We start from the raw sequence: 24,727 nt of genomic DNA on the forward strand, positions 1-24,727 counted from the left end.
ATTAGCATTAGAGTTAAACAGCAGACTATGAACTTTGAACGGTTCTGCTAAAAACTCCTTTCTTTTCAAAAGATCAGCTGTCTGTCTGTTGCAAAATAATTAATTACACCAAGTGTCCAATCACCATTGATTTTTCCAGGGTAAACAAAGTCTCAATTTGTAATGTGAAAAAAGGAACCAGTAAGAAACATGCCCTCTTCTCCTTTTTTTTTTTTTTTTTTTTAAAGACACGTTCATAGCTTTCTTCTTAAATTACTCAGCAAAGGTTGATGCAAATTAATTTCTTCATCAGTTAAGACGATGATGCTTTCATAATACAAAACAGATTTTTTTTCTACTGAAAGTATACTTGCAGTCATAAATGCCCTTGCAATTCCCTGGGCATCCAAGTACATTGCCTCACACTGGCTCTGCATCTTAGGTAGGAGAGAATAACACCACACAGAGCCACACATCTGGAAACCCCTGCAGCACTCAGGCCAGGATGGTATCAGGAGTATAGATTGTCAGGCACCTGGCACCTATCAGTCTTTTGGCTTTATATGTTTACAGTGGAGCAACATGTCCCTTCTTTAACAACCCAACCCAGCACCACAGAAGGCAACCTCTGAAGAGGTCTTTAGGGCACTGCATGTCCTGCTAAATGGGCTGGAAAGTGATTTCCTTCTCTCACTTAATCAGGAGCAAGGACATTTACACACTTCTCCTTTCTCCTGTCAGTCCTCAGCAGCATTGCCTTTCATCACAGAAACACAATCCCATTAAGAAAATCTATAAAAGCCCTGACCATCCCTTAGTAGCTAGCATAACAGTCCAGCCTCTTGACCTGCCGGCTACATGTATCAATCTGTTTTCCAACACTATCATCATGTCTGTGTAGCACAGCCCTCACCAATCCCCAACAGAAATAATCAACTGCATAGCATAACTCCTTTCCCAAGCTCATCATTTCAATGGTACGATTTCATCATCACAGTTAACCACGACTATCTCTGAACACGTGCTACAAGCCTTTCAACACAGACCAACTGGTCTTGTGCCTCTGCCACTACATCATGTAAGCCACACGCGGCCCATCATTCAGTAAAACTCCCAGACTGGCTACACAAAGATTTTCGCATTTTCCATCAGTCCGTCCTTTGAGAAAATCCATCACTCACCACAAGAACAAAAGCTTTCCTTCGATACGCTCCCAACAGGAGAGAAAAATATTGCTGAATTTATAGACATTTAGTTATAGAAAAATACACATTAACCCTCTTAGTAATTAGCACTTTTCTATAACCACTAGCTCCTACAGAACTTAACTTTCTTCTCAAATATATTTCTCAGAATCTGTGAGGTGCATAATGAGTATTTGATTATTTGACTTGGATGTACCAATTGCACTTTGCAGAACAGTTCCAAAATATTTCTGCAAACACGTAACCTTATGCATGAAAATTGTCCTTGCAATTATAAAAGCAATTTGGATCTAAAACACATTTAAAACAAACATTAGTATAAATAATTAAGATCAACCTATTCTAAAAACGCAATTATGCATAACACTTGAGCACATCTTTAGACAGCCACTGGTGCCAGGAGCTTGTGCTGAAACCAATGCATCCAAGCATCAGGAGGCAAGGTACAATTTCTCACCCATGCTTCAGGGCAGAGATCTCTCACTAGGCATACACAGGGAAAAATACCTATTCAAACAGAAGCCAAAGATTCAGCTAAGGCTGTTAAATACAAAGAATTCAAAGATGATGCCTGGCCAAAAGAATACAAAACAGCTTACTGCATGAGCCCGCAGACTTCCATGATCTGCTTTCTCATCTTCCCTCAACTGGTTTGAATTTAGCTGAAGAACATCACCGTCAAGGCGTTGCCGCTCTCCAGCCATTCAGTGGTCTCACAGCGGTGGAAAGGGCCTGGGGAATTTAAGTTGGATGACTACAGCTCATAGTTGATGGTGTCCGAACTCTGCTGTCATCCTCCAGATGAAGAGCAAGACCTGCTGTCAGGGTACCCATAACATGCCTGTTCTATCACCTTTCCCCTTGATCTGCACTAATGACTCTCAGTATACTTTTATATTCTGAACAGAATCTAAATCTCACAGTTAGAAAAGCAATAAAATAAATTTACATCCTACCACTTCAAAAGCAACATGCAGCACAGCAAGCGATTGGTGCATGGAACAGCCTGTAAGAAAAGTGAATGCAAAGCTTCTAGAGCTGCTGAAGGCATCAGATGCAGCCGACGGTAAAATTACCTCTTTTCAGTCATTTCGAAGTGGTTTTATTACACAGAAGTTACCCTGATACTCGATCCCGTAACACAGTAATTCCACAACCACCCACACCATTTTGCTCACTGATCTGGATCATGAGAGGAGTTACAGAAATGCTCCCACCAAACCTGGACATGTGTCATATGTCACCCCTTCTTTCTTTTCTTCTTTCATTATTGTAATTTCCCATTAGCTGCATTTAGCACAGATGATAAGGTTCAAAATCCAATTACGGAATTTGCTGGGTCACAGGTCTCCTATAGCTTGCTTTACCACATGTTCTTTATTGCAATTTTGTAGATTAATGGGCCGTTTATGGGTTGTTTATGTGCTCTCTTTAGCAAGGAGAACATATTTTCATCTTAATCTCTGGAGTGAACACCATGTGCTCAGCACGGGGCGGACAGCCGAGTATCAGCCTTAAAAACTGGAGAGCAATTAACCTGAGGGGTGAACTCTGCAGACCTCCCCCTGCCCGACCTTTGAGCACCAACCCTGCCAGCCTGCCCCAGCCTTGACCATCACCTTCGCTTATACCTAATCTGTCCAGTTTAGGAGCTGCTGGAACCAGCACCACTACAACAGGATCAGCTGCCACTGCTGCTAAGTCTTTTTTAATATTATTTTCCTTGCTGTCTCATTCAAGAAACAACCTGATGATCAACAGAAATATGTAGCAGATAAAATGCTAATTCACGGATTTAGATGGCTAGGATTATATTTTTCCTCTGAACAGAAGAAGAATTAAGGTATTAATTGCAGATGGTAAAATACTCCAACACAACACTTAAACAGAGGTATTGCCATCCATAAGTGACACCTCTTACCTCCCCTTTTTCCCCTTTCCTGTTCAGTCACAAGTGGGCCATGAGGCTGCTTAGAAAATACATCACTTGCAGAAGAGAATGAACACATCAGCAGTTTCTCCTAGCTCAGTTCAGGCCAATTATGAGTACAATTTATACCCTCGGGTTCCCAAAGGCAAAATCCATCTCCATCAACAGCGAGGGAGCTCAGAAATAGAGAGAGACACATTCTAGCACAGCAACCTCAGACCAGCTGCAGCGGTACATCGCAGCCCCATGCCAGCCCCACTCCGGCAACCAATAACTCCAGCGGGGAGCCCTCCCTCGCTGCCTGGCAGGATGGGATGGGATGGGATGGGATGGGATGGGATGGGATGGGATGGGATGGGATGGGATGGGATAGCAGGCACGGTGCCTGTGGTGCTCCCTGCCACATGTGCAATGCTGGGGGGCTTTGTGGTATCGACAAGTATCCTAAAGTCACCTCCTGCTTCAGGGCCAAGTTACAGACACCTGGGTTGTGGTGGGTGGGAGACGGTTACAGCCTGGCTCTCCAGGTGTACGATGCTGCCTTGGGATGGGGGACACAGGACACTCATTTGTGTTGATGTACAAGTAAAACAGCCAACATGGTTTTCCTCCTGTTTTTTCAGCTTGCTGTTACCAGTGACACTTTTAAATACCCTTGGGACCTGCACCTCAGTCAACTGCTTCCTCCATTCAAGACCAAACAGACCATCTAACATGAAGTTCTCTGTTACTTTGAAGTACATCAGCAGCTACAAAAATCCCCAAGAGACCTAGTGTAAATCCTTCCTCAAAGCCTGTGGTAACATTATCAAGGAAGGCTATTTGTCAAACATGCTTTCCAAATACGCTTATTAAAATAGGACATGATTATACTCCCATAATTTTGGGACTTGCTCTCACTCAGCCAAAACTCAGTTCAAATCCATATGAAGTCAGAGCAAGCTAGTTAAGTGAAACAGCTGTGCAGACACTTTTATCAGATTTAAAGTAGTTTTCTTTCTAGTTTAGCTGACTTCACTTCCAAAATTAATCCATTAACCAAAACAATTTTAATTGTGTGTTAACGTCGATACAAGATCTTATGCAGTTTAATCATTTCCCTTATGATTTATACCTTTGATCAACTGCCATTCATTTTCCTGACCGTTCTTGCATAGACAAGCCCCTGGGTTTGAGTGTTTTTAGATGCAATTCAAGGCACTATTTGTGGGTAAGTTTCTACTAAGGATAACTGATGACAAAACTCCACAGTCCAGTCAGCATTATCAATGAGAGCAGCACGCTAGGCAGTTTTACTACTCTAATTCCCCTTAGAGCAACAAACCTTTCTCTGCCTAGGCTTCATGCCTTGTAGGTCACAGTGAAACACAAGCACAGAGCTCTGCAGACTACAGACAGTGCAAAACCACTCCTAAGGACAGGAGACTAGAAAAAAAAAAATTGCAACTCACTTCAATTTTGATTCTCCCTTTGTACAACTTCCATCTGCAGGACAGACTGTGGACACTTACTATCTCCCCTCTCTCCCCTTTCACAACAGGGATGTCATCAGAAGCAGCAGTAACCTGGACCGGTGCTGATTACACGTCACTGATAAGATCAGAATTCACGCTCTTAATTTCAAATTTGATTCTTGTTCTGCATCTACCTGGCTTGATTAATATAATCAAGAGCTAGTTCAGTTACTCAGTTTGTCAAAAATTACAGAGGAAAGCTTCTGAGTCCAGACCAGCGTAAGATTTGACAGTGAGAATGTGAGAGGAGACTTAAGAGCACCATCTAAATGGCTTTCATGGCTCACTGTTTTAACAGCTTACGGAGTCACACCTAAAATCAGGAGTCACTAAGAATCATCGTCTTGGACACTGTCACTGGTTCATGTATGGCATGTGACACACCGAGCCAAGGTCACAGGGTAAGGCAAAAGACACTCAGTTCACTAGCAATACTGTTCAGCATTTGTGGAGCACTGCTCCCATGGGAGCACAGTGCATAGACTCTCCGTGCTATTCTTGCTATTCTTTCACAGGTAAGAACTGTTATTGCCATTATGGAAGAGATAACAGTCCAATTAGGTAATACCAATTTCTGCAGAACAGCCCAGGTGAGAACTGACTTCCTGATTCCCCAAGTGCTCTACCAAGTGAGAGCATCCTTGAGCGCCATCTAAGAAGTCAACTGCACCAATATTTACACGACACCTGCTTCACAGAAACACTCGCACCTGAAAACATTGCTCAGTGACTGCACATCGGCCCTTTCCCAGGGTCTTGCACAACAGGGTCTTGATCAACTCTCCAGCTAATCACTCTAAGCAAATGTGAGAATTTTTTTTTCCTTATTTTGTTTCTTTTCTTACAGAGAAAAACGATTACTTTCTGACCCTGCGCTCGGTGCCGGCTGGTTGTAAGGCAGCTTAGCCTTGCCCACAGGCTGAACTTGGCAGCCTGCAAAGAACACTCACCACGCCACCCAGATCCCATCCTGTGCCATTTCTTTCACGACTATAGGGTGCAAAAGTGGAGAATGCAATTGAAGCTGCTTGATCCATCTTGAAGCAAATATCCTCCATTCCTCGATCGTGACCCCATCCAGCACATAATGAACAGCACTGACAGCCTCTTGAATAATCCATTTTTTGCTGGACTATTGTACTGCATGATTGTACATGTTCTGCTGTAAGCTCCTCTGCAGCATGTGGCATATATTAAGTCTTTGATCTGCCAAAAATCTTCACTATTAGACAAATGCTTACTAATAACATATTCTCTCAAGTGCCAGAAGAATGGCAGCTTTTACATAACTATTTGCAGAGCATTCTCAGCTCCCTTTGTTTTCAGTGCTGTGGAGATCATGTACCAAACTTTTGTCTATAGATTTTTTATTGAGACATTCCTTGTAGATACAGGGACAGAAAAAAGACCCTTCTCTCAAAAATGTCTTAAACCAACTCATCTGTAGTAGCTCATGTGGACAAGGTGTGCAATGTGGACAATCAGTCTGGCAACCTTTTAAACAAAACCAGCATCATCTAATGAAAAACTTGGTCAGCCTTAACATAAAAGGCACTGCCTACAACAGAAGAAAGACTGCTAATTCCAACCACAGCTGTGATAAAGACACCATTGCATGCTAAACCTCAAGACTAATTATTAACTTTTCCAAACAGTGATCCACTCAAGAGAAGACTGTCAATAACTGTCTTCAAAAACTGTCTGGTTTTTTTCGGCTGCAGACAATAACAATAATATCTATATAACAGGTCTGGAGCAGAGGCAGCTACATATTCCAAATGAAATGCATTATTGATAGCCTCCCACAGATACACGATTAGCAAGTTGAGCCAGACTGAATATTTAATATATTAACAATGCAAGTCTCTGCCTGCTCAAATCAATGCAAGGCTCCACTGATTTCAAGGGTGCAGAATTGGGTGCATGTGGACCACACAGTTCTCTGTGGGTATGCCGTATCTAGATGCTAATCAGCACTGACTAGCTTCCAAACTGCTAGAAAAACAGGAAATTTCTCTTTATCACTTTTTAAAAATTTTCTAGATTCACTGAGTGCCATTTTTGATTACATCAAAGGCAGTGATGCCTCTGAGACTTATTTTTACTAAACAACTAGCCCATGCTTCTGTACCACAGCCTGTGCCCTGTAACAAACCATACTGTCTGTAAGCCCTGGCATGACAAACTACATAACAAGCAATTCATTACAAAATATGGATAACAGCGGTATTTTTTGAATAGTCCTGGAGGTCAGCCATCTTACTTCAAGTGGTGTGAAACTGCTATAGCAGCACATTTTTAAGGAGCTATTACTAAGCAGTTGCCAAAAAACTTTAATAAAGAAAAAGCAGCACCTAGAGAAAGTCTGGCTTTTTTCTGAGCTTTGTAACACTTCCCACTGTCACACAGATACGGGATGCTGTCTGGCACAACTCCCTTGGACTTGAATAACAGTCAAGTCTCCAGTTAAACCATTTAGCAGCACGGTGGCTGCCATACATAACAAAGTTCAAAAATTGCTCCCTAATTCTCAGCATTTTTCTTTTTCTTTGGCTCTTCTCTGTTCTCCTTTTTAAAGCAGTATGGCTTTCACAGTCTTTTGCAGAGACATGTGCTGGGCTCCTATTCTAGTATCTTAAACATCTTAATCACATTAGTGATCATGCACAACTCCCCCTGTACTTCCACCGGCATCAACAGCACAATGTGGGCACAAAGCAACTGCTCAACATAAGCTAGCACAAGAGAAAATTCCTATTCCTCTGGTGAGCAAAAGAAGATACCATTTTCTTTTCCAACCCGGTAATGCAGCTCCCTCAAAGATAATTTTAAAGCTTTTTTGATGAGATGCAGTCCCTGCAGCCGTTTCCTTGCCTCAGCTACAAGCCCTCCTGCCAAACTATTAACTCAGTTTACCACTGATTATTTACCTGTGCCTCCTTTTTTAGGTAATGGTGAGAGTACAGTGACATTTTTAAGGACACAGCTATAACAACTCTGGGCTCTTTTTCTGAGTTTAAGCTTCCACACAGCGACAAGAAGAAACTTCCTTTCCCTCTCTGTGCTTTAAAACCAGCCCTCTGGCTGCAATAGACAATTTTCTGCCTATTAAGCTCTTCTCACAAGCAGGGTTTCATCATTGTCTATTTGTCCCATTCAATCAATCTCCACATCAGCTCTGACCACTTCAGCACTTCTAGAAGCTTTCTTCAGCGAGGGCTTGACAGAAGACGACCAACCCGCAGAGGAAGGAAGCCAAGCACAAGCGTGCAAGGATTTTCTTTTTTTATTCCTGCAGCTTCAGTGCGTGCCGAGCCCTTTGTCCCATGTGCTTTTCAGCCAGTGTCTCCGGCTGAAATGGAGCCCATCTCTTGTTGCCAGGCACTATTTCAAGGAGTACTGAATGTCTCTGGCATCCAACGCTTTTTGCTTTCAACTCTTTTCATTCTGTCCCCTCTGCTTTAAATGTTGCCAAGTACCTCGTCCACTTCAGGCACGGACAGAAAAAGTGCGTTATTATTCCTTACAATCGTCGCAGGAGACCAGCTGGTATATGAGAGCAAAATACATGCACTGAGAGGGTTCTACAAGTTGTTATTTCCTCATGATCACCTGCCTGGCTTTCAACACCACACAGGAGAGAGATGCCACAGCCCCTCATCAGCCATGAGGCTCAAAAGTACAAATTACTGCTGGGGGAGAGTTAAATAAATTAGGGCTGTTTTTTCCATTGCCTTGCATGCAGGACCACTATTTACGAAAATGGGTATGGATGGCTGGGTCCCATCTGAGCAGTTTTGTTTGGCTCACGTGTAAGTGGCAGGATGAATTGTCAGGGGTCAGGGATCGAAGCTGGGTCCCACAAACCTGGCAGAATAAATAACATGAAAAGCCCCTATCAAGGTGAATTTCATTTTCAAGGCTGACAAATACTTCCTCAGCATCCATAACATGACCTTCTTTTCATCCAAGAGTAAAATTATCAAAGGCAGTGTTCGTTACCAGGCATTGTTTTGAACAGCAATAAATACAGCTGTCCTGCTTGGGTTGAATAAAGTACAGCAAAGGGGCACCATAGTGGTCGACAGAAGGAAAATGAAGATATAAAAAAAGATGAAAAGGCATCTGTTACTGATATAACTAGAACTGGTCCTCATCAGAGCTGGTGTTGGATGTGGAAGGCATTCCCTTTCTCCATGTGATGGAGATGATGCATATGCGTTGGCTGGTCTGACAAATGCACATCTCCACATTTTAAGCATTAATGTGTGAATTTGGTAGCCTAAATCCCCTTGGAGCTTAGGAGGCCACCTCACCTTGAGGAGGAGTAAGGTGCCAACCTCCTTTGAGATGTTTTGAAAAAGCTCAGCTTTTCTTATTTTCCATCACCTTCTGAAAAGCTTCACTCAGTGACAAACCACCCTTTTGGCTCTTAAAGGTTAGCAGCCACTTATCTAAAAAACTGCAAAGCCAGGGTGAGAATTCAGATAATTCTTTCATTGACTTGGAGAGCAGCAGGATTTGGCCTGACAGAGAGGCTAAAAACCCAGTTAGTTTCATGTTTGGATGTTGGTTTTCTCATACTTGCCTGCTGCAGCAGAGCAAGTTCAACTAAGTAGATCCACCTCTTCAGACCCGCACTTTGGGTGACAAAAGCCTGTCCTCAGCACTTCCCTCACTTGGAATCCCCGGACATGTCATGATCATCCTGATGAAATTGTCACCATCTGTTAGCAGTGTAGCAAAGCAAAGCTTCTGGTGGATAAATCACTTTTCTGAGGGCATTTTCTTTTATTCTCAGAGTCAAAACGACTTGGAAAAGGGCTCTTGTAATGGTATTTCAGTAGCAGAAAGACCCTATTGAGATACAGGCACAATAACCAGTTTCGTTACTGCCTTTAAAAATTAACCACCATTAACTTCAGGCTCTGAGTGGCTCCAGGCTGCCAGCAGCACACTCCTTCCAACTGGCTTCCCAGAAAAACTCCTGATTCAACTTGTTCTCAAAAGCCTGGTGACATTTCTGCAGCTCTTGCTCTTCATCGGTTTCCCCTTGCAACAGAAAGCAGAGTTCAAGCTTCTGATTCCTTTTTACTCAATTTCACAGACTCACCCCCCACCTCCTACACAAGCACTAAACCTCCACAGAACATGATTGTGCTGGAAAAAAACAGGTTTGTTGCTTCATAAAGCTCTGCACAAAGGTCTGCGCCTTCAGATGTGCCCCACTACCCTGAAGCAGAACCCACACAGTTTGCAGAACCTGCAAACTCATCCCTCCATATAAGACAAACTCAGTTGTTGGATATCCCTCGCACAGTGAACTTGGAAGGTTGCACAGCTGGATTAACTGCTGACAAGAGGTGAACGTAAGTCCGTATTTTGAGCCATTTTATATAAACTCCCAAATCTCTCATCAGTGAGAGGAAGGGATGTAAGCCGTCAGGGTATTATATAGCAGGCATTTCAGCAAATGCCAACAGCAAAAACAAACACTGGAGGAAGGAAAATGAGATAAAAGAAGTTTGTAAAAAAACCCAAAAATTTAAAAAAATCAAGAGAAGGCCAATGAAATATTCATGAAAAGCGATGTCAGGCTAGCAATGCATAGCCTTCCCTGGCTGCAAGTCAACTGGCCAAATTTTGTGGTTGACCTTGGCGTCTACAGCAGAGGGAAGAGCTATTCTCATCAGACTCCAAAGTACAAGAAGGAAAATTGACTCTGGCAAGGCAATAGCTTCAGTGGATTTGCTAAGGACTCACCTATACTGGAAGGTAGTTTTAGTGCTTTAAGCAAATTTCTGTAATTCAATCAATCAAATATAAGTATAAAATATTTACACTTTTGGGAAAGGAATACAACTGGGACCTATACTAGTAAAATTGTGTGAAATAAAAATAATAGACCATTATCCAATGTATTTATACAGTAAAACTAAGCATAGGCCAGCTTTTAGTAAGTGACTGTATTGTAATTAAGATCAATATACTCACAAAAAGGATATAACTAAAACTGAAGAAGGAAGAAAGCTATGTCAAACCAATCTAACTTTTTTTTCACTGAAAAATGAGAAATTTCGTATCTGGAGACTACTTATGGAATACAAAGTGAGCCACACAGAGATACACTTTTACCAAAACAACAGAGAGGCACAAAAGCAGTAAAGAAGCACAAGTATACAGAATAAAGAGGCAAAGCCCCACCTCACTGTACCATTTAGAAACATATCAGTCCAACACAAGTCTAGGTCAAAGCAAAACTAGCAAACATGAAACATAAGGAAGATTTAACCAAAAAACGGAGAATAAGTACACAAGGTGTACAAGGAAAATGAATTATTTAAGAACATTAGCAGCAGGAACTTGAGAACCACTGGGTGAACTGGACCACCTAAGAGCAAGACAGCCAATTAAGAGGATTAAAGATTTTGCAGAAAAGCAAACCAGCTTCTTCGTGTGAAACTTCACCACAGAGGTGGGTGGAAAGACACTTAACCTTTTTCAAAGGCTAACACGTGAGGCAGCTCAGACATGAAGGTGTCTGCAGAAAGAGGAATGAAAGATAGAGATGAACTCAACACCCGTAAGTGGCCAAGACCCCTCACTCTCACACCTCATAAGACCCTGTCCAGCCCCGAGGTTTTAGCAAGGTCTGGAATATTTTGCACAGCCTGAAACTGAAGAAAACAATAATCAATCCATCCAAATCACCACGAATTGGTACCCAACTAATTTAACACACCAAATGGGATACCACCTACCACAGCAGAAAGAAACAAATTATTTTATCTGATTTCCACTTCTTTCTAGACTCCAGGTACTGCCCTTTGCAGGTTTTCTACCACCTTTCAACCACATTGTGGTTTCAAAAAGTACACAAGGTTAGCATGCCTTTATTTTTCTTCCACTACTAAAAACACAGTGAATCTAATCTGCCACAGCCTGTTTGGACTTACAGAGACTGGGGTTGCTGTAGTTAAAAACAAAACCATTAGCAGAGCTCTCGGAACCAAAGCACTACTTAAGCAGATTTTTTTTCTTTATTTCTTTTAAGCTCCTAAATGCAACTTTAGCAATTATTGGTTTATGTAATTGCCTAACATTTAATGTTTACAGCAACATTTTACAACTAATTTACATGTCGTTCACTAAATGCTTTAGGGTTAATTGGTCTTTTGTTGTGCATTAAGTAGCTTGTTAATTATTAGACAGTTGGAAGGTAAAAACAAGTAGGAGGTCAGTTTGAGGATGGCTTGGACTTGAACAGAATGGCCACTTGTAATTAGCAAAATGCACGGGGTTGATTTTTGCATAATCATTGACCTTCCTAACGGTCAACCCCATGTTAGCCCCAAAGTAGGCAAGCCATGACTGAATGGTGTATTTCACAGGATCACGTCATTTCCTTTTACCTATGAGAAGGAGGATACAACAGGACTCATTTGTTGACTTCACTGCTTACAGCATGTGCAAGAGGTAAAGATGAAACCGTAGGAGGAGAGAGTAGATGCAATTCCTTGTTCTTGGCAGGAAGAACATAACAGGGAAGATCAACATTTTTAAACACACTTCAGACAAAATGAGTGGAACAGGAATGCAAGGAGGATCCAGAGAGATGTCTCCCTGGGCCATCCCTAGATGACCAAAATCAAGCACCCACACTTCCCAGTTTCTTGATTAGAGCATGCCCAGGCCACATCTCCATACCATACTGTGGCAAGAATAATTTTGTACCACCTGTGCTAAAAGGGAGCCCCCAGGACATTTAAGTATTCTCTGCTCTGAGCACTGTCAGCCCAGGTGCATCCAAAGAGATCAGAATGGTTCGAGAGGAAAAAAAAAAAAATTAAAAAAATCACTGTACCTCCTTGTGGCTCTATTTCACCTGCGCTTCTAACAAAAGTGTGATTTGGACACGATATTGTAACTTAGAAACCAACATTAATAACTTAATTACCAAGCTGGCCCATGCTTTGAGCAGAGGTTTGGACCAGATGACCGCCATATGTGCCTTCCAACCTAATTTATTCTATTCTGTTGGAGAACTCCAAATCTAGCTGATCTCCACTCCAGTTATCACATCTGCTGCCCAACCCTGAGTGCTTTGCCAGGTTTTCAGAACAACTTTTAGTAACGAAGAGAGACTGGAAACCCCATGCTGGTTTTAATGATGTGCTTGGTATCATGGTCTGGAAGTTGATATCAGAAACTGAAGTAACAAAAAGCCAACTTCATATATTAGAAGTATTTCCAAAAAAATGCATCCAACTGGAAATATTTATGTGCTGTCTTTTCCATGCAAAGCGTTTCCGTGGCTTCTTCTCACCAAATGCCCCAACTCCAACTTCTTTGGCTTTTAGGAAGATGGAGCTACTGCTACCCACATGTCCTGTAGCAGCCCAAAAGGTTTTATTCAGGAATCCACACCTGAATTATTCTGGATGCTGCACAGACATACTGAAGTAGCTAAAAGAAGACACCAGAAGCAATTAAACCAAACCAACTGGAAGCTTGGTTTTAACATGCATTAGAGAAGTCACTTAAGTTTCTTGCATGGACACTCTCATTCAGAATTGAAGTGACCTTTATCAGATACAACTTGACTGGAGTTACTACAGACTTAACGCCATGAAAAGATTTTTTTTTTTTTCAGGACCCTCTATGCTAACTAACCCTTTGGAAACACCAAGGGCTCCCCCAGCACAACTCAACTAACTCCATGTGCTGTCCCACAGGACAACCAGAGGAAAACGGCAAAACTACTCCAAAACAACACTGCTTCAGGGAATTGACCTTGGCCAACTCAACATGGTGTCAAACTCTACCTGTACTTCTTAAAATCCCTCCTCAAGCACAAAAAAGTGGCGTCGTCTGCAAAAGCAATGAGCACCCAGCAGCACAGTTGGCCTTAAGCAGTGTTCAGGACTTCAAAAAAAAGAAAAGAAGAAAAAAAAAGAAAGATAACAAATCAGCCAGATACTAGTAATAAACTTTTAAACAACTTGGGATGGAAAGGACAAACCAGAAATGAACAGTGTTTTCCAAAACATATTCCATCAAAACAGCATTTTCTCAAATGTAAATCGCTTTACAAGTACTGATCTCCTTAGTGTCGTTAAATGCTATCTTTATCTCTTTTTAACTGGTCACACTGCATTTTAAATTGTTTTTTGAAATTATAGTAGAAGTATATAAACATGATGTGTTGAAACACTGAACTGTTAAAATACGGGAATTAAATTTAAAAACTCTGTGGTTTTACTGTTGCTCAAATATCATTACCCAGAAATAAGGAATGTACTTGTTTTTTTAAAAGAAATACTTGATTATTAGGAAAGTCTTAGTGTGTGGCAAGTTTCTGCAAATGATTAATTACTATAACTCAGCAAGGGGTGCTGCTGTTTTCCCTCTGACCCCAGGAACATGCACATGCTCTGGGTGGGTTTAAGGATAGCAATACAGAAATGTCACCCTTCCTGAGCTTTAACACTTTTTTCTTCCCAGCTCTTCAGCCACTCATTCCCCCTTCCCCACTGGGATCAGCCATCTCTGCTCGGACCACTCTGTTTTGCAGATTCAGCTTAGCGCATGGCCACAAAACCAGTTAGATGGCCACAACGACGAGGACAGGCACTGCTGTAGGGAAGGTAGAAAGAAGTTGAGGCACGATGGGAGCTTTGTAAAGGAGACATGACCCCAAGAGAAACATGAAGTCAAAGTCACAAACCACCCAGCAAAAGTGTGCCGTGCAGTTGAGTGACCTTGGGCTGCACTGTTGAAAGTTCACAGCCCAGCAGCTGGGCAGGGCTCAGTTAATACTGATATTCAAAGGACCTTGTCCCGGTGCCAAGCACGCAGTCCGTATGACAAGGGTCGCTTTGTCCTGCAGCCCCCTCCACCTCCCAGCACATGGGAAACTTCAGAAATTCCCTTGCCGAGAAGAACAACTAAGCTGAGTAACTTGGAATTACAGGCTTTCAAGGTTAGTTTGCTGCTGGAGCCAAGACATATTTCCAGTGCTTCTCAGGACTGAAAACAACCTTCTACTTTAAATGACTCGCCTTTTATCTTTAATAAGGGATTAGGAGTTATTTTTCCAGCTAATACCTTAAAATCCAGATAATCATAAAAGCAATCAGTAATACCCAATATATGTTAATTACTCATTTTCTTCTCATCTCTCATTGGCGTGCTGTCAATCATGTACATTAATTTGTCTATAATAAGGCCGCAAATCAAAATCAACAAAAAGCTTCAGGTCCTCTGAGGAGTCACAGGTTTAGACTTGGAGGATTAACAACAGATTATATCTGCAACGACAGTGAAGAAAACAACATTATGGCCAAAGACATGCTGAACTATCCAACCAGCCATTTACCTACGCCCGGACTTGCGATCTCCTGGCACACTAACTTCCCACGGGAGCCTAACAAAGCACAAGGCTGCTGTAGGATAAGCTAACGAGGCACGGGACAAACTTTTCAGCTAGATGGCAATAAGCGGAGTCAAAGTCATGCTTGCTGAGTTATTCCCAGTGAAATGTGACCCTAAAATAATTTGACGTTTTCCATAATAGGCTACACTGGCCTTTCCAAAGGGAATCTATAGGAATAGCTTTACATTCAATATCAGATGTGGCAGAGGGAAAAGTAAAGATGCTGGAATAACGATGATAAACAGCACATTGCACAGACAGGTAATACCTACGACTGCAAACAATCTGAATGGATAGGATGTCATTAAAAGACCATGTCCAGCTCCCTACACCCTCTTGAGGACATGGAAATGCAAGCACCCAGCAATTTTCTTCTATCCAGGGAAAACACTGGACCAACACTGCTGTCTCAGCTCAGGAAGGTCAGTCCAGCAAGTAATGGTGGAGAGGATGAAGCAAAGAAGACATTTCTGCAAGAGCAGGGGAGGGATGTCCCCCAGAAGACTGAGTTCCAGATAAAACTCTCATGTCACAGCCCAGTCTGGAAGTAATTCCCCCCATCAATAGCAAAGTACCACACAACTGCATTCAGCGCAGGTCCCTAGGCTTGTTTCTCAAGTACAGAGCCACTGATGAGCGGTTTAAGTTAGTGATGCAATTGATTTTTACAAAAATGGTGTTGCTCATAAGACAAGAGCTCTCCAAAAAATGCTTTATATGCTTTTCCGTTGATGTCCTTAGCATATAGGATACACTACATTCGTGTAAATGCAGTGATCCCACAAATAAGGGCAATTCTTTGGCAGTAGGCAAAAGTAAGTTCGGTTCAAGCAACAAAACCACCCAGGCTGGACAAAGCTGAACCATTTGGCAGCACCCATCAACAGAAAAGAAGAGTCCATCAGACCTCATGCTGCCCCTGCCCAGAGCAACAGCTCCACAGTCAGCAAATGGTCATGTTGCATGATGATCCCAGAGACCTGCAGGACTGCCTGCATGCCCAAAAGCTTGTCTTTTTTCCACATTTCAAAGAGTCAAAGCCAAGTGCTTGAAAATCCCCCCTTTTGCTAAAAATTATATTGTTCCCCTTGAAAAAATTATGTTAGAGATACTGAAACTTGATCTTTTAAATCAATCAAGAAATAGTACAACTAGCCTATCCCTCCACGCCTTTCTTTGTACAAAGCAGTTTCTAAATTGTAAATACACTTTGTGACAAAGCAGACACCCAGAAATTAGACATCTGCACATCTGAATTCAACCTCAGGAATAAAATGTAAGACTGAAGGGAAAATACACACTTCACAGAAACTTCTCTATAACACAAAATTAAGAGGCTAAGATCTTGGTGGAAAAAAAAATTAAAAATCTAACACAGCACAGATACCGTAACAAGGAACAGCTTTCTCTGCTCACAACAATAGCACCTCTGTCATAAATCACTAGCCAAACCCTTCTCTTCCAGATTTTCACCTGCAGACCACGGAATTAGAGATGAGCCTAGATTGGAAGAAACTTCTGGAAATCATCTGCTCCAAACTGGTGTTGAAAGCAGCGCTTTCGATTAGGTACCCAGGGCCCCATCAAACTGAATCTTGAACATTTCCAGAAAAGGAAATTGCACCACTTCTCCCTCCAATATCTTCTCTCACAGTGAAGAATATTCTTCTCATACCCAGAGAGCATTTCCCATGGAGCAGCTTGTGCTCGTTTCTTCCGGTCCCATCACTGCGCAACCTTCCGAGATACATCATCGAGACAACGGGCCTCACATGTAGCTCTCCTAAGAGCACCACAACTGCATGGACACAGCCAATTCAGGCTAAATTTCAGGACTGCCCTTTTCTGTCCAGTCGAAACCTAATTCCACTTTATTGCTTGATTCATCACCTTCTTCTTCGTATGCCAGCAGCATGCACAAAGATCACAATGCCGTGATTATCCTAAATCCAGTGCAAGTTCTAGATAATCCCTGCTCCTTATGCTCAGGCTGGGGGGCAGGAAACGTTGAGGCGAGTCCCTAATGTGGATTAGGACTTCGGATGCAGGCTGAATTGCTCCCAGGCAAGATCAAAAGACTTGAGAACCTTCAGCTATGAAATTCAAAGGCCTTCCTACTGCACATGGTCAAGCAGGCTTTCACAAAGCTTAGACTTTTTGGGTAATTTGGACAAATTTTCACCTGGGCAATGACTGGCAGACATGGCCAACTGTTTTCTAGTGTCTGACATAAAACACAGGTGGAATCTAGTTTCCAGAGACGAGAATCACTAGAAAATTTTTTTTGTTAGGTTCTCTGAAACATTTTCTAGAATTTTAAATAGAAATTTATCCCTGCTTTCCTTCTTCCTCCTCTTCCCCAGAAGAAATGGTAGCTCAAGGTAGACATCTAAATGAAAAATTCAAGTCCTAATGATTACATTTTGGCAAAGACACAAGCAAGGACCTTAAATTCTCCATTTTAACTGTCTACATACTATCGTTTAAGAAAAGAGCTAAGAAACTGTTTTAGTGTTATGTTTAATGTATAGGTGACTAAGATGTGAGTAATCTACCACCCAAATGCTTCAATATTCAGATTGCCTTTGCTATGACTTTATGGTTCTGTTGAGTTTATCTTCACTGGCCCTACAAGTATCTGAGTCCCATGTTTCCCTGTTCATGGAAGAGTACTGCCCTAGCAATTCATAGTTCACTGGATGCCATGAGTTTGGAGAATTTCCTGGATCTATCAGAATCTGATTTGGGCGGCAAGGAAAAAAATGCAGTAGCAAGTACGGATGTACCCACTTCTAATTACATATAGCATTTACGTTCTGCCCTTGGTGCAGTAATTTCTTCAATTGCCTGAGTCATGAATAGCTTAAAACTGGCTGCTTTCATTCAGCTTGCTTTACAATTCTAACACCATCCATCACATAACTTGTGGGGAAGGCAACAGCAAACCATGTCCTTCAGACATTTTTTTCATAGTGCCCTGAGAGCTATACTACGAAAATTGAAGCACTCTGTGAACTTATGACAAAATGTTTGGAAAAGTCATCAGTAATGGCTTGAAAAGTCAACAAAGATGAAATTGCCAGCATCCACTTTTTCTACCCTACAGCAGCAATAAAGCCTTATCAGAAATAAATGCTTAAAAATATTTGCTTAAAAACCTTTGACAACCTTTCCATTGGACTTTTTTGGCATTACAGCATCCCTAGGAGTGTGAGACACTTAGCCAATGACTCATACCCCAGTTACAGTACTGACGGCATTGCACTACCAACCTTCATGGGAAACAAGTTCTGATGTGCTGGGCTTAGGCTTCATGTGCCTGACTAATATCAGCAAGTCCCCAGACCAGGAGCTTAATAAAATACTGAGAAGTAGCAACTACACACCAAGTGCACATGTAAGCTCTGTGCTACCCAGAAATGAGTTTAATTAGCTTGTACATCAAAACTGAACTCTCTCCATCATATTCATGGATCTTTTCACATCAATGCATCTTTCAGTTTCAAGACTACAGTATTTGAAATCCCAGCTCTCTTGCAAACACGCACATCCCATGGAGTTGATTTCCTGATACCTCAAAACATCTCTCCCCATTATCTCCAGAGTCAGCACTGATGTAACACCAGGAATCATCTGGCTCCCAGCTCTATTAATAGAGACTCTGCCTGCAGACAGTGACGGTGGCCAGGGCAGCACCCTGGGTCACGAAACACACTGCGTGTTTCCTTTCTCTGGAGCATGACGTGCGGACGCTTGCTCCTGCCTGGCCAGCACAAGTGACTGCAGCATCCCAGGAGCCTGCACAAGATGTCAGCACTTGCTGCTTTTCAAGTGAGAATAACTAAGTCACATCAGCTGTCTCTTGCAGGAAAAGTACAGAGACTTGGCCCTTTGCTACAGTAATTATACTCCTGATATATATATACATGCACAGATGAAAGGAAGGAAAACCAGCTCTTGTTTGCAAATGCAGGTGACTATCCCTCATACAAAACACAATTACGCTGTCAGTTCCTTCAACCCCTAGTCACAGCCTTCACCGCAGCTGTGGTTTTGTACAGATGACAACTCCACACATTCGTTTTAACTTGCCTCAACAGAACTTGCTTTTAAAACATATCTAATTTGCATATAGGCTAATTTTTAAGTTTCAAATGATCTCAATCTTACCAATTCATCTTACACTTTAGCATAGTTATCTTCCCTTAGCTCTTGCCCATAGCTGCTAATACATTAGCTACCTGCACAATAACCAGACAGTTCCTATTTTCTTCACGTCCCTACTCACAACATTCACCATTTCTTTCTCATTTCCGTGGAGCTGACAGAGCATTTGCTAACTGCAGCAGTGCAAATTCTACAGTGCAAGTCTCAGCACATTAAAAAAAAAAATGCAAAAAACAAGTAAGTTTTTCAAGTATCTTTAATCACAGCTACTTAACGCATATAGTAAAATCAACCAGAGGGCTGAAAAAAAGGGAGATGCTGGCAAAGCTCTGGAGAAGGCCAGTCTGTTCTTTCATAGATTTCTGATTAACACACAATTTTGGACGGAACAGGACAACGGGAGAGGTTAACCAGCCAAGATCACCCAGAGGGTTAGTGACAGAGAGCCAAAAACGCAACTTGGCTCGCCTGACTCCACTGCAGCGTTCTCCCCATTAGATTATATTGCCTATTACAGAGCCATGGTACGCTGACCCTCTTCTCTTGCCTGAAATACAGTTTAGCACAGGGCCCATAATGAATTCATCTCCTATTGCATTAAGGATGAGCAGAAGTGTAATGCAGAGGGAGAAGGAGAAGAAGTTGCAACTTTTTAAATCTTTTTTTTTGCTTGTTTGTCAATGTTCTAGAGATTGTTAGTAAGAAAGCAACTCATTATTTATCTATTTGTGTCCTTTTCTTGGAAGTTAACTATATTTTTAAGTGGAGCATACTATTTTAGGGACAGGTATGAAAAACAGAAGCGGTTTTCACAGCATTGAAAAGCTTGCTGGACTTCTGACCCTTCTCTCTTGTTTCAAAGGACTTTAGGAAATGCCTGAAGAATGACAACAGTCTTCATCCAGGATCTCCTGAAGACATGCAAGGCAGGTTATTCCTTTTAATATTACATTTGGCAACGTGGTAGGCAAGAAGAAATGCACCTCGAAAGTGATAAAGGTAGTGGGCCCTCACAACAAGAACTCAACTCCAGCAAGCTGGAGAATTATTTTCTTCTTGCGTGGATCATCTCCTTTTAAACACTTTCTTAATAAACTGATTTAAAAACTAACAAATGAAACTAAGACCCAAACTGTACTGTAATCTACCAAGAACATGACAACTAATAAGAACACTGAATAAAGAGCAGAAAGTACATGTTTGATTCCAAAGACTAGGGCAAATCAAATTGCTTAATCCAAGTGAGAATCAGTAACTAATCATCTCATCTGAGACTATGCAAATGTGCTAAACTAGTTTTTGACAGCGGTATCTTCTATAGTGCAGAAATAATACTACTGTCAGTTTACTTTATTAAATTATTCAACTCACTACAGTAATTAGATGGGAGGTGACAAAACAGGAGAGCTTGTTTATTTCTTCTGAATTCTGAGCTAAAAAGAAGGGGCAAGAAGATGACATCCAAGGAGAACGGGGAACTCCACTAGCTCTTTAGCTCAGATAATACTTCCCTTGATTCCTAAAGTGATTTCAACAGGAGTAAAAAAGCCAAACACCAAAACCCTCAAGTAGTTGCACCAATACAAATAAAGGCAGCCTTCACCTATATTTTAAACTGAATTTCAGTTTCTATCCACATAGAATTTGACACAGATGATATAAAAAGGTAGTCCTCTCAATCTCCAGCCAGATACCAGCATGAACACTTGAACTTGGACATCTACAGGTAGCATAGCAAGCCAAAGCCAGGTTAAGCAACAGAGTTGAGCGAGGAATTCGTCTGAGCAGCCAGAAGGTATCTGCTTCAGGGTCTGCTGAATCACTCCCCAAGACTTGACTGTGCAAGTTAACTACATGTCCAGTGACCATAATGGCAATTTATAAATGCCTCTACTGTATGCTGACACCCACACAGAGGTGCCTAAATTTAGGTGTTTGTGTTCTGCCTCTAGTAAATAAAAAATGCATTGGTTGCTAATTTCTAATGCACAAAAATTAGATGCTGAATACCTGTAGATTACATTATCAAATTAAAACGAGTATTTATAAGTGTGACTTGGCTACCAAAATGGAATGATATATTCATTGTGAAAGAAATATTAACAGCAAATCAATCATTGAGAATCAACTTCCCTTTACGAAGTCATGAAAATTATATAGCCAGATTAAAATCCATTATTTAAATTAAAGTTTCCTACTTGCTGATTCAAATCACTGGTGACACCGAATTTTTTTTTTGTAATTTTTATTTTTTAAGGCAAACCAGGCTCCCTGATGAACAGTCTCATACATTACTTCAGCTACCGACTTAAATTCTCCAGAGTGAGATGCACATTTTCATGGCTCTGAGAATAAAGCAACATTACCCCAACCAACAAGGGAAGGAGCAGTCTGCGAGCAAGAGACAGCAGTGAAGCTGCAGAGTGGAAATGCATTCACTGAGAATCTGCAATACTCATGCCAAGACACACATGGATCCATCTCAGCCTTTTCAGATTGCAGAATTTTAACAGTTTTATTTGGGTATGCAAATACACACACACAGAGAAGGGATAATTTTTTTTAAAAAAAAAAAAAAAAAGCTTGGCTTAAAGCCTACTGAACTTTTAAAAAGAGACTGGAAAATTATGTTAAGAAATACCCAGTTGATTTTCAGGGAAATTAAATTCCCCACCTCCCCCTATCCCCCAGTTCAAAGAATTTGCTTAAAGCTATATGTAAAACTAAGCCGCTGCAGAGAGAGGAATCTCTTCATTTCCCCAGTCCTCTACAACAAAGTGCTGGGCAAACCTTGCCAGGGATACAGCTAAGAGCAACACCAATATGCGTGACTGAAACCCCCTTTTCAGGAGCCACCGTACTTGCTATGTCACTTAAGCTGATGAAGTTTGGAAGAAGGGAAAATGAACTTGTTTGGGGGTTTCATTTATTTCAGAGTGAGCAAAGAACAGCAGTTTGGTGTCACAAACAAACTGATAGACCCTTGCTACAGCAGATACTGAAAAAGAAGCATAGGCTATTAACTTGAAAATCATCTCCTGCGATGGGCCGCACTCATCTGTACAGAGGAAATGTTACCAAGTCTTCATTGCCTTCTGTTTTTAAAAGAAGAGTTCAAAGAATTTTGAAACCTTGACTGATGCAGTAGCATATGTGAAGTCAAACTGAGGACAGCACATGTGCTCATATATCAACATCAATCTGTTTTCTTTCCTGGAGTTTTTAGTAAATGGATTTCATGCAGCAGCGAACTCAGAAAAATAATAAAACAAAATAAAATAAAATAAATCTGCCAGCGATCTGCTGTGCATTAACTCCTGTACTTACACTACACCAGCACCTCTTCCACCCATGGGCTGCAGTATGAACACTGTGCAGTTCTCAATATCCCAACCTTAATGAACATCCTAAGGACAACTCGATCACATGGAAAAGTAACTTCAGAAGAAACAGGCAGGGACTGTTTGCTACACATTTCCATCAGGTGCATTCAAGAAAAGAACACGTAGAAAAAAAAGTCAGAAGCTGTTTTCCAGGTGTTTCTCAACTCTGTGGCAGTCAAGAAGCCACAGAGAAGCGGACAACTCTTTCAGATACCTGTTCCCTCAAACACAACCCAGGTTCTTCTGCGTGACTTTGAGATGAAGTCAAATGTCTGCCAATAACATCACGTCAAAGATGGAAACGGTTCAATTCACTGCAGGTTCACAGACAAAGGAAGACCTGGCCTAGATAAAAAAAAAAAAAAGCTTTTCTTTAAAACACATTTGTTTTTTATCCCCCAAAGAGACAGGAAATTGTGAGCAATAAACCTCAAGGATTTCTTTTCTAAGATTACTGCATTTGAAAGCTGTCCTCAACTAGAGATTCCCATTTTAAGCACATGCTTTGCATAACTGAAAGAAAATACGTGACCTTGATAGGAAGCAAAATATTTCTTGCAAAACATTTACTCTTGCTCTTGCTATGTAAAATCTGTTCTTCCTAAATGAAGGACACCAAACCCACATTACTCGAAAAAAACGTCACACCAGATTTAATCGGAGGAGGATGTTTTTACAACAAGTTAAGCACTGACCTTATGTTTCTGAAACCGTGGGCTTCCAAGAACTGAGCATCTTCTCTTCTGCACCAAGTGCTATCTTGGCCGTGTGGGCTTTCAACAGGCACTCCCCTTCCAGTGTCATTACAGAAAAAGGCACCAGTGCAGTTCAACTTGGACAAGCTCCATCCAGCTCTCCACGTCTCAGAAAAGGACAGTTCAATATCACCAGTCAATGTGCAAGGGACCCTCTGGCTCACCATGTTAGCCATGGTTCAAGGACCTCTGCAACGTCACCAGATACCCCTGGTACTGTCCTACCTCATCCCAGTCAGTTTAAGAATGAAGCTGTCATTTACTGCAAGAGCAACACACCTACAGCAACATCAAGTTGGGCTCAAAACTAACTTAGCTAGAGCTAAAGGCTTCAATGGCCCAACACAGAAAACCCACATGAAGCTGCTGTGGTAGGACTCAGAAAACTGATCTTGCCTCCAGCCTGTGCCTAAGAACACAGTTGGTACACTCTAGGAAATATCTTTCCCTTTTTTTCCTGCAATGAATATTTTCTCCCACTACAAGGGATTGCAGAGATATTAAAAAAAAATCACCACCACCACAGCAAAAGAAAAAAGGAGGGAAAAAAATAAAGCCCAGAATTGCACTCTGCAAATGACTGCCTAACAGCAGAAAGCAGATCAATCAAATAACATACATATGTCGGAGCAGCATGAAAATGAATTGGAAGCATGCTGCCTGGAAAGTGTATACATAAAGATGATTAATTTCTGTGTGCCTACAGCTAAGTCCACATGCAGGTCTTGGAAAACCTGGGACCACTCTGTGTGCCAGGTGAATCAGAGCTCCCCCCACAAGTCATCATAAATGTGGTCTGGTCTTCAGAGAAGTTACAAAACAGGACTTGCCATTCCAATTTCCTTGCTTTTCATGGCATAGATACGCTCTGGGTTTAAATGTTTTTTTTAAGAAATAACACACTTCTCAGTGCAAAACCTGAAGCAGGCAGATAACCCTCTTAGATAAGCACGTAAACAAGTAGGCATGTTGGCTTACTTCTGGGATATTTCCCAAGTTCAGAAACACTAGTGTTAGGATTTTGTCTCCAAGATACCACTTGTCAAACAAACTGTTGCTCACTCTCTCTTAAAACACCATTATCTCCCTTGTCAGCAGGCTGGGCTTTGGAGACCCCCAGAGAATTGCTGTCTCCTCTCTGTTCCTCCCACAGACTAACCCATGAGAGACAAGAAGTCCCTCTTGAGACCCTCAGTAGGTGCACTACTCCACTTCTTCCCCTGAGGCACATGCTGATGTCCACAGCAGATGGATCACCTGCAGAATCCATGTTTATGATGGAAAGAAAGGCAGGAGCTATCAGCACCCCTTCTTGCACAAATCTCTCAGGAGGATGTCCTTCCACACATATCACCACTT

The 24,727-nt window shown here is 41.6% G+C and overlaps 1 protein-coding gene across 5 annotated transcripts in view; it reads right to left on the reverse strand.

The window, feature by feature from the left end:
* Positions 1 to 24,727, reverse strand: part of SLC4A4 (solute carrier family 4 member 4) — a 235,620-nt gene that overhangs the window by 97,143 nt on the left and 113,750 nt on the right. The gene's annotated exons all lie outside the window — the stretch shown is intronic.

The sequence above is a fragment of the Strix uralensis genome, chromosome 4 (genome assembly GCF_047716275.1).
Source record: "Strix uralensis isolate ZFMK-TIS-50842 chromosome 4, bStrUra1, whole genome shotgun sequence".
NCBI classification, from domain to species: Eukaryota; Metazoa; Chordata; class Aves; order Strigiformes; family Strigidae; genus Strix; species Strix uralensis.